The sequence below is a fragment of the Mercenaria mercenaria genome, chromosome 4, assembly GCF_021730395.1.
Source record: "Mercenaria mercenaria strain notata chromosome 4, MADL_Memer_1, whole genome shotgun sequence".
NCBI lineage: Eukaryota > Metazoa > Mollusca > Bivalvia > Venerida > Veneridae > Mercenaria > Mercenaria mercenaria.
The window spans coordinates 34,033,373-34,046,620 of record NC_069364.1 but is presented as its reverse complement, the minus strand read 5'-3'; positions in this window follow the sequence as shown (position 1 = coordinate 34,046,620).

Genomic DNA, 13,248 nt, shown 5'->3' with positions numbered 1-13,248 from the left:
CTTAAGTTAAGACTATTTCACATTAAACTTATGTTGTTTTAGACGCTAACATATATTTTAAATATAGTTTTAAAGGTACGAATTGTAACTCCATACACGCCGATGTTTGTTTTTATGAAGATAACGCCAATTCACGCTCTGACACGAGATCACGCGAGATTACAGCCAGTTGCCATTCTGTGTATTTTATACTTCTTTGCCACAGGCTATACCAAAAAATAACATTGTGTTATTTGTTCATTTATAGTTCTATCGGAGGTAGGGTAATAAGGGAAATTGGTCCACTAATCGGAATCGATTAATCTTACATACCTCTTCCTTTGTTAGACAGAGGTCTATATTTTTCTGAAAGACCTCTTGGAACAAAAGAATTCTCGTGCAGAGGTCTAGCTGTTCTGACCCGGACCTGGGCATGTGAAAAACGTGATGAAAATTTATCTATTAAACACATAAATATGTTTCAATAACATGCTTTTTACACACTGGCCATAGCTTTTGCAGAAGCGGTGGTTCCAACGCTGCGGCGGTGGAGGATTCGTCGCAGAAGCGGTGGAGAAATATGGCCGGCTGACTACATTTAAGCTGTCATTGGTAAGTTTTCTAATGAGTTTTTCACGTTTGACTGAAAACAACCAGTGAGACAGGAGCGCACATGTGTACTCTTCCAGCCATAAACACTTGTTCAGTGCAATTCTTTGTTATTAATGTAAACACTTCTGTACAGTTTGACGAGGGACTGCCGTTTTTGTAGAATTTCCATCAAAAATGGTAAAATCTTGTACAAAACGACCCCTGAACACGTTTGCATCAAAACGTAAGTATGACACTGTCAAGCAAAAACTATTTCTCCGTAATCGGTGAGTTTTCATGGCAGGCATACAAAATAATTGACTAAAAATGATTTTAACGCAGTGTGCGGTGGGTACAATTGCAACACAATTACGGTGTATCTTTAATGTTCGTTAAGGACTTTTTTAGATGAAACTTAACTATACAGCACTTTTCCCGGGATTTTGATTGGGTTAGGGCCATGAAATCACTTTGACATTAGACAGCAACAGAAACTAAAAGTTAAGAATAATAATAATATTGATTTGCACATCCGTAAATACAAAATATCAAGTGGCAATATTGTTTGTTTGATTAAATGCTGACCACATGCGACTTCTGCATCGTATGATATACCAACTTGACTAAATTAAGAAAAAAGTACAATACAATGACTAATACGTAGCATACCATTACAAAATGCCATTGAACAGCTGCGTTTACAAGTAGGCTGATTTACCTCTTCTTCTACAATATCCATTTATTTTCAGACGTTTACCACAGGATCTCAAAGTGTAAAGGAAAGAGTTTAGATTTTTTACGTAGTAACAAGATGAGATTATGTGACCGCCCTTCGTCCGTCGTCCGTCCACAATTTCTTGTGAACACGATAGAGACCACATTTTGCAATAGATTTTAATCCCTGAAAGAGCCAAAATGTGTTAATGTTTACCTTGTGAACACGATAGAAGTGACATTTTACTTTCGACTTTAACCACACTTACACACAAATTAAGTCACAATAAGATCTCGGTTCCTTTTGAAAACCAGCTAGATTCCATCATATGTTCAAGAGATACTACCCCTGAAAGGAGCAAATTTTCTATTCTGGCCCTTTCAGCCATATGAGTTTCATTTATGCTTTGATTTGATACAAACTTGCACGGAATGTTTATCTTAATAATTTCTAGGTCAAGTTCGAAACTGGGTCATGTGGGGTCAAAAACTAGGTCATCAGGTTAACTGAAAGGAAAAGCTTGTTAACACCATAGAAGCCACATTCATGGCCTTATCTTCAGTAATGTTTATCTTGATGATTCCAAGGCTAAGTTAAACATTGAAAAATAAACGGAGAAACAGAGTACAAACAACTAACAGACAAGCAGAAAGCAATGATACAACAAATAAAAGACAAGAACTTCATTCTCCACTGAAAACTGTCACAACGGCAATCAAACATAAGAAACCTTTAACTCCTTGTTCTAGTGCAAAGAGGACGACAAAGAAACAACTCATTTCAGTTATTCTTGTTATAACAACTGAAGAGAAATTACAGCTGGGAACATCCATAAATATGTTAAAAAATGATGAATAAAAATTACAAATGGTTGCAGTATGTGCAGTGTGTTGGAGAATACTCCCCCGCCCTTACCCCAATGCGTCACCGACTTCGATATTTTGTAGCCAAAACAAATTAGGGCCAGCGGAAACCCTGTCAATTTGTACATTAGATAAGTTGGTCTGTTATGTGATATAAAAGTCGCATGTGGTCAGCATTTAATCAAACACTCCATATTGTCAGTTGATATTTTGTATATAATAAAGGAAAAGGAAGATGAAGAAAACCTTCATGCGTTCATATGAATAATCATAATTGTGGTCTATTTGGTACTAAAGAACATGGCGTTATTATTTGGCAGTAGATTTAGTTACATAATTATGGAAGAGCAAATCAATAGTATATTATTACTAAACATTCAGTTTCTATTGCTGTCTAATGTAAAAGTGAGTTCATGGACCTACCCCAATCAAAATCCCGGGAAAATGCTGTTTACTTAAGTTAAAAGTCCATAACGAACATTAAAAAAACAAGATACACCGTAATGCGTTGCAATTATACCCACCGCACACTGCGCTGGAATCATTTTTGGTCGATTATTTCATATGCCTGTAATGAAAATTCACCGATTACGAAGAAATAGTTGTTGCTTGACAGTTCCGTACTTACGATTTGGTGCAAACGTGCTCATGGGTCGCTTTGTACAAGATTGTACCATTTTTGATGGGAATTCTACAAAAACGGCAGTCTCTTGTCAAACTGTACAGAAGTGTTTACATTAATGACAAAGAATTGCACTGAGCGAGTGTTTGTGGCTGGAAGAGTACACATGTGGACTCCTGTCTCACTAGTTGTTTTCAGTCAAACGTGAAAAACTCATTAGAAAACTTACCGATGACAGCATAAATGTAGTCAGCCGGCCATATTTCTCCACCGCTTCTGCGACGAATCCTCCACCGCCGCGGCGTTGGAACCATCGCATCTGCGAAAGCTATTGCCAGTGTGTTTTATGGTGATTTTATGATGATTGATCATGATTACCTAATAATCAGTGGTAAATAAACGGATTTTCAAGAAAAACGTGCATAATTTTATTACATTTTTTTGTTATTAAATGTATCTTACATTTATGCACGATTAAAATTAGAAAAAAATACTAATTTCCACATAAAGCCGTAAAAGATGAGAGGAAAAAAATATGTATGTGAAATCAAAATAATAAGTGAAAATAAAGAATAACCGCTCTACCACTGAGGCAGACAAAAAGTTTTACAATTCACCATTTTCCACTCAAAACATTATTTTCAGTTGAATAAATTGAATATTAAGCAACACAGATTTTAATAATATTGGCAAGGGATGGTTGCAATTTGTGCCTTTTCGCTTGTCCTCAATGTGTTTTATAATTATGAGCATCTCTTAAAATGCACAAGTAATGCTTCATACAATTTTCAAGCATCTATAGGGATAAATCTTAAAAAAATGTCAGCTGCTTTTATGATACGTTGTCAGTGCACACCCTCTCATTTACTTCTTTAAATCTTTAAATGTGTGAAGTATCAAGTCAACCATTTATATAGTTTTATAGTTATACTCAGGACGATACTGAGGGGATTATTTCAAAACTTGAGTCAGGTTCTTTAAGGTTTAGCAGTACATGTATATCACAAAACAACAGATTTTTTAGTAAATGAACAGCATCTTGACCAACAACTTGTCCAATACATGTTTTAATGTTTTGTCCCACAGAGTTGGATACTTAAAATATTCTAAAGGAGTTGTCCCCAGTTTTTAAAGGCGCTGAACTGTCCAGAAGTGTGGCTCCTTCATGCAGTCCCTTTTCGGAATTCAATATATATATGAGTAAATTGACAATGGTTTTATATAATTATATAAATGTTTAATATTCTGTTAAATTTTCATGTAAAACAGTGCTTTCTTTCTATGATTTGATGATGTTCGAACTTTTTTCTCCGAAACATGGACCTATATCTTAAAACTTCACTTCTTTCAAAACAGGGGAACAATCTCTTACATAATTTTCGATATGGTACCGGAAAGCTTTCTACAATTTTCTTGCCCGGGCATGTAGACAAGCTTTTTACGAAAAGAGAATAAAAACGCTGTTCTTTCAATTAGACCATCAACACACTATGTGCATATATTTTCAGGACCTCACGACCTTTGACCTACACGTGTGATATTGATCTTTGAACTACGGGCCTGGGTCTTACGCCCGACCCGTTAGATCAATGGATGAACACTGAGACAAGTTATTTTAAAATTCAGCCATAAATGACAAACTTCTGGCAAGGACACGAAAATGCAAAGGACTGGTGGACGGAATTGCAGAATTTTTATCACCAAAACCAAACTTTGACCGGTAGGAGAGGAAAAATACCGGTATCAACATTTCTGCAAAACTCATATCGACTTTTCTGATATGAAAATTAGTGTATGAAAGGGGTTTATTACATGACTGTTTTCTACTGTTTCTCTGATTGGCTGAAAACAGTTTGAAAAGTAATGAGTACATATTATATCAACTTATCTTGGGTTATAAATAGTATGATATAACAAGAGGGCCAAGATGGCCCTAGGTCGCTCACCTGATAAACAAACCATAACAGTGTAAACATGTTTGACAATAGTGATTTCATGGAAACAAATATTCTGACCAATTTTCATTAAGACTGGATCAAAAATGTGGTCTCTTAAGTGTAAACAAGCATTTTCTTCAATTTGACCTAGTGACCTAGTTTTTGAGCTAAGGTTACCTACATTCGAATTTGACCTAGATTTAATCAAGGCAGTCATTCTGACTAAATTTCATCAACCTAGATTAAAAAATACAGCCTCTATCGCATACAAAACGTTTTTCTTTGATATATCCTAGCGACCTAGTTTTTGACCCCAGATGACCCATATTCAAACTTGACCTTTACTTCGTCAAGGCTAGCATTCTGGCCAAATTTCATGAAGATCAATTGAAAAATAGAGTCTCTATTGCATATACAAAGGTTTTTCTTTGATTTGACCTAGTGTACTAGTTTTTGACCACAGATGACCCATATTCTAACTTGACCTAGATTTCGTTAAGGCAATCATTCTGACTAAATTTTATGAGAATCCAGTGTAAAATGCAGCTCCTATTGCATACACAAGGTTTTTCTTTAATTTGACCGGGTGACCTAGTTTTTTTTATCCTACATGACCCATATTCAAAATCCACCTAGATTTCATATAGACAAACATTCTGATTAAATTTCATGAAGATCCGGTGTAAAATGCAGCCCCTATTGCATACACAAGGTTTTTATTTGATTTGACCTAGTGACCTAGTTTTTGATTCCCGATAATCCATATTCAAACTCGACCTAGATTTTATCAAGGCAATCATTCTGACCAAAATTCATGAAGATCAATTGAAAAATACAGCCTCTATCGCATACACAAGGTTTTTCTTTGATTTGACCTAGTGACCTACTTTTTAACCCCAGATAATCCATTTTCGAACTCGGCCTAGATTTCATCAAGGTAATCATTCTGACTAAAATTCATGAAGATAAAATGAAAAATACAGCCTCTATCGCATACACAAGGTTTTTCCTTGATTTGACCGGGTGACCTAGTTTTTAAACTCGGGTGACCCAACGATCGAACTTGGCCTAGATTTAATCAAGGTAATCATTCTGATAAAATTTCATGAAGATCAGATGAAAAATACAGCCTCTATCGCATACACAAGGTTTTTCCTTGATTTGACCTAGTGACCTAGTTTTTGACCCCAGATGACCCATTTTCAAACTCGGCCTAGATTTCATCAAGGTAATCATTCTGACCAAAATTCATGAAGATCAGTTGAAAAATACAGCCTCTATCGCATACACAAGCTAAATGTTGACGGACGACAGACAGACGACAGACAGACGACGGACGCCGGACATTGAGCGATCAGAAAAGCTAAAAATAGATCGAAGTAGGTGCTTGGAAAGCCAATATCAACCTGATTTGGTCTTAAAATAGGCGGCAATATTTCCAATTTCAATCGTTCAATTAAATGAGAATACAGTTGTAATAACAAGACTGACTGTACATCAATTCATGTAATAAAACAATTATTGACTTTTTCATAGGTTGATATCATGATTTATCAACCCTCAAAAAGTTATATTCACCTCTTGATATCAACCAGGATTTATCAACGCCGAAGGCGAGGTGAATATAACTTTTTGAGGGTTGATAAATCCTGATATCAACCTATGAAAAAGTCGATAATTGTATAATCATTAAATCCAAGATTCCCGCGTACAAGAAATGGGTATTTAAGTGTAACAGAATTATACAAGTGTATTGCGCCGAGAACTTTAATAGCTAAAATGACAATGTTTAGAGTGTGAAACATAAAAGTGTTCTCTTTTGATGACAGCGGCTCGGCTGTGGTAACTTTTGTAAAACAGTTTTGGCAATGTCTTTTGGTGTTTTGTGACCAAAATGTGCATAATTTGCTCTACAAAAATGAAAGTAATTTTTACTTTTCTGAGGTTTCATATTGTCTACCGATACGGAAGTACTGTTTTGGTAGGCAGACTATTATTATCCTGCATAATCCTTTCAGGTAATATTTGATGGGGTAACATACCTTCCCGGCCTTACATGTACACTGTAACCACTTCCTACAGCTATATAAACTAAAGTACTAGAACAATTATCACGCCATAACTCAGTCTACGAATAAACGTAATTTTCTAAAAGTAACATTAAGTCTTTACCTGTATGTATTCTGTGTTAGGAAAATCTTTCTGTCTTCAAGTTCATTATATTATCTCTTTATTGCTGGATTTTGTTATAAATAAAAGAAAATGCCTTTCCCTGGTGTAACCTGAATGCATTTTTAATATATAAAATCCTTCTGTCCATATTTCTTTTTTATTTATTAAAAATGCAACTGAACGCTTCTTTAATTTCCAATAAAATCCAGCAATGATAAATTTTTCTGGTTTTATTTTGTTACTTAGATAAAAAGATCATAATAACTGAATAAAAAGAAATACTTGTCATTTCTCTTATTCAGTTTTAGATAATTCTTTTATTTTTTATTAAATAAAGGTGAGAGTTTTCTAAAAGGGTGAGAATTGCTTTGCTGTAAGAGTTATAACATAATTGGTCAGGACATTACTCAACATGACTGGGCAATTACAATTAGTATAATTATTATCAACTTAAATAATTTTGTGTATATTCTGAAAACAGCTTCATTTCAATCAATAAAATGCAGAACACAGGAAATAACCAATTGTACAAATCAATAATGAGATATTAAACGATATAGACCTAACAGATAATAACATTATATTAAACTCAAAGATCTCAAAAGAAGAAATTGAAAAATGCATTAGGCTACTGAAAAATAGTAAATCCACAGGAAGTGATGAGGTCTTAAATGAATACATTAAAAGCTCTTAAGAGAAGATGCTACCAATCTATGTATCTCTATTTAGTATAATCTTAGAAACTGGAATTTTACCAACTAAATGGTCTGAAGGTATAATTATCCCTATTTATAAGAATAAAGGGGATCCTAAATTACAAGTAAATTTCAGGCCAATCACATTATTGAGTTGTATAAGCAAACTCTTTACTTCGGTTTTAAATGAAAGATTAAACACTTTTCTTCTAGCGAACAATACTTTGTCAGAAAATCAAGCAGGTTTCCGGAAAGACTATTCAACATCTGACCATATTTTTACATTAAACTCAATAACAGAGATACTTCGACACTATAAAAAGAAATTTTTCTGCTTGTTTACTGATTTTAGCCAGGCTTTCGACTCAATATGGAGGGTAGGAATGTGGAAAAAAAATAAAGCAGCAAATATAAATGGGAAATTCTTCAGAGTTATAAGGAATATGTACGCAAACATTAAATCATGTGTCTCTCAAAATAACAACAAATCTCCATTTTTGTCCCCATCAACAACATACCAATAGAAATAGTAAAATCATACAAATACCTAGGAATCTTTTTTTCTAAGTCTGGCAGTTTTTTAACAGCTAGAAAGCATTTGGCCCAGCAGACAAGAAAGTCTATGTTCCTGCTATATAAAAGAGTAAATAATTTGTCTTTACCTCTAGACCTAGTGTCAAAACTTTTTGACCATACAATAGTGCCTATTCTACTCTATTCGTCTGAAATATGGGGCTATGAAGATAGCAATATCATTGAAAGACTACATGTAACCTCAGGAAAACCACACCTCTTTATTGTCTCTATGCAGAACTGGGTCGTTACCCTTTACATATCCTAATTAAATGTAGAATGATTAATTATTGGAATAGACTAATAACAGGAAATCAGAATAAATTAGCATATCAAATTTACAAATATATGCTTCAAATACCAAATTTTGAATCCAGATGGATAAAATGTATAAAACAGATCCTTACTCAGATAGGAAGACCAGATATATGGGACAACCAGGATGATATTCAAGTAAAGGCACTGCAAAACCAAGTAAAACAAATTCTTATGGATCAAAATTCACAATCCTGGCACGCCTCCTTGCAAAATTCAACTAAAGGATTAAATTATTCAAGTTTTAAAGAAGGAATAATGTTAGAGCCATATTTGCTCTCTCTCAAAAAGTCTGAATACAATTATTCCTTAGATTTAGGACTGGAAATCACTTTTTCCCTTGTGAAACTGGTAGATGGGATAATATTCATTTTGAACAAAGAACTTGTTTTCTATGCAATATGTTGGATGTAGCAGCCGTATTTCATTATCTTCTAAAGTGTCCCTTTTTTGCAGATGAAAGAAAAAATATTTAAAAAAGTATTACTATACTAGGCCAAATGTCCTTAAATACAAAGAGCTTCTTACAACAAGTTCCAAACATCAACTATCACAACTCAAAATAGATAATATTTAGAAATAGATAATATTTATTATGTATCATTCTAGTGTTTTATTGTTGTAATCTACAATATTTTCATCAAGTTTGATTGTTAAGGGAAAAAAATGCAGGAGGTTGCTGAGCACTTTCGATGCACTTTTCAAGACTTAATTGCTGATACACATATTTCGAAATTGTCAGCAAAACACCTGTCTAATATGTTGTTTTTTTTTTAATGTTTTATTCTTCTATATTATGTCAGTAAGAATATAAGACACATTATAACCCAAATGTTCTTGCTTATATACATAAGAGTAGACTTACCTAATCATAGGCTAATGAATAAAGTCCATTTGATTAAAATCCAAACAATTACTATTACACAACTGCACATTGTGACATTAAAACAAAAACAAACGCACATGTTATACATAGCTATTTTAGTAGGTCATAATTATACTTCCAATAATACCTGTATTATAGTATATATAGAGGATATTTGTTTGTTTTGAGTGAATATGGAATATATCTCACGCGCGAGTGAAAATGTGAAAATTTTCTCACTTCGAGGTGAGATATATTCCATATTCACTCAAAACAAACAAATTTTCTTTTTATTTTATGCTCAATTACGTTGAGAAATGCATTTTGCAACTGTTTTAATCTCAGCGCGGGAAACAGACGCACGTAAACAGACATGACGTCAGACGTGATGTGACGTTATAAAGACGCATACAACATAAAGTTCCATTTTGTTTTATATTTTGCAACATAACGGTATGAAATTCTCTTTAAGTAAAATAATTTGAATCGAGAAATATACTATAAAGAACAAAGTGCGACTATAATTTCATCCGGTTTTAAGCAAATAATTTAAAATTCATACACAATGTATGAGGGGGCGGAGCTCATATCTCTCACAGTGTGAAAATATAGATTTCATATTTTCACAGTGTGAGTGATGAGATATGAAAATATTTAACTGATAGAATACAGTATTTCATTAGTTAGCATAAAATAAAAATAGAATATTTATGGTCTGTTTCAAAAATTACCCACAGTAAAGTGTATATTAAAAGTATTAATAGGTCAAGTCATAATGAGTTTCAAAGTAGGCTATATAGGCCTAATTGGTGATTACATTTTTACAACATTTCCGCCTCTCCCTCTCTCTGTTCTTATTACATAGTTTCCTTCTGTAAGCATTCAATTTTTTCACTCAGTTACTTTGAGCAATTAATTGTTACTTAATGTGTCTTATTTTCTTTCCCGAAATAGTATCATGCTATATGTAAATCTTTTTTTTTTCAAATGTACACACAACAATCGCCATGTCATGTGAATCTGTATAAATGTATTACATTGTATACTCATATAACTGTAATGGTTTTGAGTTAATAAAGGTATGCTCTGTTCTTTCTGTTCAATAAAATTTATGATACTCTGACATGGACTACATGTCAAGTCTATAGGTGTTTTATGGGCCCTTATCAGACCGGACCAGACAGAATCCTGTTTATTGGGGATAAATATGTCTGGCATTTGGGGGTTGGGTGAGGGGGGGTGTCACTTATATAGGAGATTTGTTGCCTTTAAACACTAGGTACCGGTTATCATTGACCTTTGTATAGAAAGGGGAACTTTAACAGACGAGCAATATCATGTCTATTTTAGGAAGGAAATCCAAGCTTGAAAAAAACAACAACAAAAAACAAACAAACAAAAACATGTATAATAGCATTCTTTCCATGAGTTTGTACAGTAGGATTATCTCGACATCAGTACGACCTACATTTTTGTAACGTTTTTTTCTCGTGGAAAACATTCAAAATAGTAATCTTTACAGCTAAATAAACTTTAGTTTACACGGGTGAATTTGATTTCATGATTGATCTGTATAATAAGCACAACCAGATATCTGAATGGCATGTAAGATTTATGTATATCATTGTTCATACAAGGCTTACTCAATCAGACCGAGTCTGCTATTATTCTGCTTGGTTGCATTCTATGAATCTAAAAACAACTTGATTCAAAACAACAGGATTCATATCGAAAACGGCCTTAATAAATTTGTTGCTTTCTACGGAGTAATATTTGAGCTTTATTTCAATGTATTGCCCAAAGCAATACCGAGTGACATAGACTTAACGATACGACTTTAGCTAATGTAAGGGAGACAATCTAGTTTGCGAAATTTGCTTTAAAACAGTCAATAATTAAGGGAGATAATTCTCGATATTTCTCGTGAAAAGCTGACCATGTCTGATTTTGTTTACAGTCAACAGTCAATTTTAAACAGCTTGTGGGTCGAAATTCAAAATTTCTAAAAGAATAATTTCGAATTCGTATCGAATTAAGATCTAGCTCGAAGCTCAAAACTAAAATGTACAGTGTTAAATTCGAGCCAGCATTGAACTTCGAGTCTGTCGAAAATGGAAGTCTAAGAACCTGATTTTGAGCTTGAATTAAATGTCGAGCGTGTAAGAAGCAAAAACTTAAAAAAATTAAAACGTTGAAATTTCAGGGAGCACATATTGGGCAAGTTAGAATATCGAAGTTCAAATTTTCGAAATAATGACGTTGAATATCGCTGACATTGAATTTCGAACAAACACGGAGATCGATATTAAAATCAATAGAAAGCACCGAATTTCAATGTAGAATTGAAATTACAGCCAGCTGGAAGATCGAAATTCAAATATTTGAGCCAGCATGAATTTCTAGTCAATCTGCATTTTGAAAATTTGAAGTGCGATCTTCAAGCTGGCCTGCTCGATATTTAAATTGAAAATTTGACTTTTGATTTTCGAGCTGGTTCAACATACGGTGCTAGATTTTCGAAACGTCGAACTGGCTCGAAAATAAATTAAATGCTACTTTGAAATTAGATGTTTAGAAAATTTAATTTCGATCCTCAGCGGGGTAGCTTAGGGTCCTCGCGAGGTTAAGAGGGCGATAATTATCGTCTTAATTGTCGCATGTCTTTCTTAATTCTCGCATCGTGAAATTGAAATCCAATAGACATAGTTGCGAGAATTAGTAAAACCTCGCATTGTCGCATTGTCGCCCGGTGTAGGGGATAATTTCTTACTACATCACCGTGGTATTGATAAATAGTACCCAGGAAGAATTACATCGATCAATTTGTCCGGAAATTTAATCCGAAGCGACAGTGCGACAATGCGAGGTTTTACTAATTCTCGCAACTATGTCTATTGGATTTCAATTTCACGACGCGAGAATTAAGAAAGACACGCGACAATTAAGACGATAATTATCGCCCTCTTAACCTCGCGAGGATTGTTAAATCTCGCATGTATATATGTTTTCGGACAAGGCGACAACGCGATAATTATCGCGTTGTCGCGTGTTGGCGAGGCGACAATTTAAGTGGCACGAACAGGATTCCGTACAAAACGCTATGAAGTTACCTGCACATTTAGGAATGACATCTTTTACACCCTGTTATCGTACACGTTATATACTGATAATATGAGATAAAGAATGCCAAACGCGAAAATTAAAATTACTTTTAACATCTAATGCACAGGGTTATTATTTTAACGACATATTACTTAACAACGTAATTGTTAGGAAATATAGGTTGGATTAATCTAGTAAATGGGTTTAGTTTTGTATATTTGCATAGCCTATGTCTTCATGCAAAGTTGTGTTACGTAAAATCTTGCAGATAAACCATCACACAAAAATAAAGTATCTGGCCTGACGTTATTTGTCTAAAGTGATACATTATAGTTGAGTTATAGAGTGTAAAAAAAACTTGTTTAGCGCCTCGCCAAAACGTGTTGCCTCGTATAAGCCACACCGCTGGTCACAATCTAAAGGGGTCTACAAAATACAATTATTGATTGTAACAAGCTGAATAACGTGTAGAAATCTTTTTCTGCAGGAGTAAAACCATTTTACCCGGGCCACATTTTGGATGTTACTGCCAGATATGCCATAGTTTGACAGACGTTCTCACAACTAAACTTCAAACACTCGTATGTACAACAATGACATTACGTTGCATACAGCTATTTTGTCAACTTCAATTTCCCTTGCAAACTTAATCAGGAACCCATGTTTTGCTGCGAAACGTTGTTCATACGAAAACTGGCACGGCGGTCGGTAATTAATTGTGACGCATGTATTGTTTTCTCGCGAGAATTGTCGAGATTTGTGGTAACTCATGGTGGCATTTACATTGTCATTGTAGCTGAATTGCCGTGTTTCTTTCTA